Here is a 4,334-nt window from a genome sequence, read left to right on the forward strand (position 1 = left end):
AATAAGAATGAATAATCAGTTTGATATGACTGTACGACAGGCCCGCAGTAGTCAGTGGGAAATTGAGCAGCAAATATGTCGGAGATCTCAGATATCTGTAAGAATGATAGGGTTGTAATGGTCGGGGATTTTAACTTTCCAAAGCTAGACTCGGACTGCAAGAGTGTTCAGAGCTTGGATTGAAGGAATTTGTTCGGTGTGTTCAAGAAAACTGTCTCTATCCATGGAACTGGTCCGACTGGAGATAGGGATAAAATCTGACCTCCCTTTGGGAGACAAGGTAGTGAAAGGGGCTGAAGTGTTTGTGGGGGAGCACATTTGCAAAGTCACCATAATTCCATTAGTTTGAAAATAGAGATGGAAAAGAACAGCCTGGTCCACAAGTCAAAGGTCAAAACTAACCTTGCCCCAATCCAGAAGGTATTAGACAAGACCATCCAAAAGTTGATTCGTGGAGGCTATTTGCAAGTAAAGTGGGATCCTTTCAAAAGAGAGATAAATTAAGATTTCAGGGCCAGCATATTCCTTTTAGCGTGAAGGACAATGCAGACATAAGTGGGAAATACTGGATGACTGGGGATATTGAGGCTCTGGTCAAGACAAAAGGGGATACATGTCATATACAGCCAGCTGGATTAACTCAATCCCTTGAAGAACATTGTGGGTGTAGTAATACTCTTAAGGGGGAAACCATGAGGGCCCAAAGGGGACCTGACAGAGCTTTGGCAGAGAAGGTTCAGAAAAATCCAGAGAGATTGTACAAGTATAATAACAACAGAAGATTACCTCGAGACATCATGTGATTCCTTAAAGTTCAGTGAAGCCATCCATGTCTGGAACAACAGAAAATGGCGAGATCAGAAACAAAAATTTCATGTCAGAACTGACTGTGGAAAAAACACTGGAGAAGCCGGGAAATAAACAGTGATGTACACAGGAGATGCTAAAGGTGTTAAAATGCATTGCAATTATACAACTCCTTGGGAACTAGTCAAGTACATCCCAGGACATTGGGGTAAATTAGGAAACAAACTTACAAAGACATTTCTATCACTGACAGCCACGGGGAGTGAGTTGGGAGCCTGGATTATGGCTAATGTTGTGCCAGCATTTAGGAAAGGCTGTGAGGCAAAGCCAGGGACATAAACACAAATTAGCTTGATGTCAGTGGTGTGAGTGATGTTGGAAGTGATTCTGTGGGACAGGCGTAACATGCATTTGGAAAGGCAATGATTGATTAGAGATAGTCAGCAAAGCTTTGTGCGTATAAAGGAGTGTCTCTCAAACCTGATAGAGGTTGTTTAAGAGGTGACCAAGGAGGTGGATGAAGGCAGAGCAGTAGACGTTGTCTATCCTAACTTCAGCAAGGCGTTTGACAGGGTTTATCATGGTGCACTGGTTAGTAAGGTTAGATCACATGGGATCAGGGAGACCGAGACAAACAGACACAAAATGGGCTTGATAGTAGGAGACAGAGGATGGTGGCAGAGGGTTGTTGTGCAGACTGGGTGCCTCTGACCAGCGGTGTGCCATAAGGATTGGTGCTGGGGTCACGCATGTGCATTATTGACATAAGCGAGAGTATAGGAATTAATTTTAGTAAGTTTGTGGATAGTAAAATAAGTGTTATAGTGGGCAGTGAATACAGTTATCAAAGGTGATCTTAACCCACTGAGCCAGTTGTTCAAGAAATGAAAGGTGGAGTTGAATTCAGGAGCTGGATTTTGTTATAACAAACCAGAGACAACTAAAACAATCAATGGAATAGCTCTGGGCCGTGTTGTCAAACAGAGAGAGAGAGAGAGAGGCAGAAAGTCCAAGAGCTTCAGTTACATTGTTCCTTGGAAGTGGCATCGCAGGTGGACAGGCCAGGGAAAGCAGCATGTGACACATTTCCCCTCATGGAACAGAGCATTGAGTACATGAGTTGATACATCGTGATATGGCAGTTTCAGACATTGCTGGGTCTCCAGATGGAGGACTGTGTAGAATTCTGATCCTCCTGCTTTGGGAAGCATATTCTCAAACTGAAAATGGAGGAAAGATTGACAAAGATGTTACTGATACTGGAGGGTTTGACTTGAAAGGAGAGGATGGATAAGTTGGAAAACAAAACGTTGGGATGAGATATATTTGACAGATAAGGTTAAGAGTATGCAAAGAGATCCTACAGCATGCACGAACAAAAGAGCAACTGGAGAGACAACAGATCAACGAGGCCATCCATGCGTGGAACCACAGGAGGTGGTGGAGAGCCTAAATGAACATTTCATGTCAGAACGTACTATGGACAAAGACTTGGAAACAAAGGGAAATAATCAGTGATGCCTTATAAAGAGTCCCCATTACAGAAGAGGTGGTGCTGGAGATCTTAGAACACAAAGGTAGAGAAAGCCCCAGGTCCTGAACAAGTGTATCCCAGAACATTGTGGCAAAGTTGCAGCAGAGAAAGTGGCAGAGATATTTGTGTCGTCCTTCACATTTCCCTTGGGCGTAGGTGGCTGAGGGGTGAGCTTATAAAGGATTATAAAGGATTATAAAACCACAGGGCGTATACGTAGGGTGAATAGTGAAGGTCTCTATCCCCGGGTAGGGGATCCCATACTAGAGGGCATAAATATGAGGTGAGAGAGGAAATACTTAAAATGGACCGGAGGAGAACATTTCCCACACAGAGGATGGTGCACGTATTGAATGAGCTGTCAGAGAAATGGGAGAGAAAAGTGCAAGTACACCATGGAAAATATATTTAGGTAGGAACATGGAGAGGAGAAGGTTTGAAGGGATATGGATCAAATGCAGGGAAATGTCACTCGTTCAGGAACCATGGTCAACATGGACATGGACTAGTTGCATTGAAGGTTCTGTTTTCATGCTGTATGACTTTATCATTGGAGGGGGAGAGTATCGAGATAAGGCATGTTGCAGAGACTGAACCAAGTTGCAGCAATAGAGATGATAGTCCGGAATGCAGCATATTTCAAATATGTGGAGGGAATGTAGGGGAAGGGAGGAGGTTACAGGGACAGGAGCTGTTATAGGAGTTAAAAATTATTGAAGACACTGACATGCTGTAGATACAGTGTTGGAGAGGGAATACAGAACAGAAAGATCCCATGCAGCATTCCCTCCCTCTTGTGGGAGGCCTGCTTTTCCCTCTGTTGTACTGATGCTCACTAAGACAGCACAGACCTGGATGGATAATTGTGAACTCTATATGCTTTCTCAAAACAACAAAACTAACAGTGGGGGCAGTGATTGAGCCTCAGGTGTGTCTCTGTACTGTGCTCCCCCTCCAGCACTGTATCTGTGTCATGTCTTGTTAGCGATGTTAGGAGCCCTCTCATTGCTCCCTGCTCTGTGCACTGTGAGTGATCTTACCTCTCTGCAGGATTTATTGAAGACTCCAGATCTCCCTGCCCTTTGTCTCTCTGGCTGACTAACCATCTTCAATGTGGTAATGTACGAGACACCCAGCATTTGGGAAGTCAATTGAGTCAGGAACTTTCTGGGAACCTACAGGAGACACAGAGAGAGAGAGAATGGGAAATTAGGCTGATACAATGAGGGTTACATATGGAGAATGGCACAGAGTCCCATAGATATATGGAAAGTCCCAGTCTCCATCCCTGGCCTGTGCTGCTGCGTCTCTGTGGAGTGAACCATTTTGTTGCCTCAGGATCTGGAGTAGCTGCAAGAGCGAGACTCGCTGACAGAGGCAGCAATTAGACCCACACAGTGAAGGATACCACATGGAGAGATCCTGAGTGATATCACCAGAGTGTTGTTATGCAGGAGCTCAATTGGAAGTGAAAGAAAATGGGAAACCGGCGCAGTTGGTAGTGTGGCCGAGCGGTCTAAGGCGCTGGATTTAGGTTCCAGTCTCGACAGGGGCGTGGGTTCGAATCCCACCACTGCCATTGCTGCTGATCGACTGCAACGGTGCAGCTTGTTGAAATGCTGTTGCCACCACTGATGTTGTTTCGTTCAGAACAAAATTCGATTTGTTTCCCTGGGAATCAACTGTCGAGTGGGAAAGTGCCAAATTTCCTCTGCTGTCATGATCGTGTTCGTCTCCCGCGTGGAAAATTGCAAACATCTCTACTGTTGCTTTACGTTCCAAGCATGTTGAGATTTTACTGGAACCGAATTTTGATGTCATATGCTGTTGAATTTCTCCAATTTCCTTCGTTTCTGTCCCGGAGACCCCTGAAGGGAAAGGTAATCTAATCGAGACTGTGATTGGTGAAATTCACTTTTTGTGGCCCATTCTTATTATGTTCTTTCTTTCTCTCTTTTCAGCATTGTCTGTGATATGGTGGTGCACTGAGGCT

At 44.7% G+C, this 4,334-nt stretch overlaps 1 non-coding gene across 1 annotated transcript; it reads left to right on the forward strand.

Annotated features, from left to right (window-relative positions):
- Positions 1–3,838: 3,838 nt before the first annotated feature.
- On the forward strand, positions 3,839–3,920 carry trnal-uag (transfer RNA leucine (anticodon UAG)). The gene has a single exon. It is a non-coding gene; the product is annotated as a tRNA-Leu (tRNA).
- The last annotated feature ends 414 nt before the right edge of the window (positions 3,921–4,334 follow it).

The sequence above is a fragment of the Hemiscyllium ocellatum genome, unplaced genomic scaffold (genome assembly GCF_020745735.1).
Source record: "Hemiscyllium ocellatum isolate sHemOce1 unplaced genomic scaffold, sHemOce1.pat.X.cur. scaffold_462_pat_ctg1, whole genome shotgun sequence".
Classification (NCBI taxonomy): Eukaryota; Metazoa; Chordata; class Chondrichthyes; order Orectolobiformes; family Hemiscylliidae; genus Hemiscyllium; species Hemiscyllium ocellatum.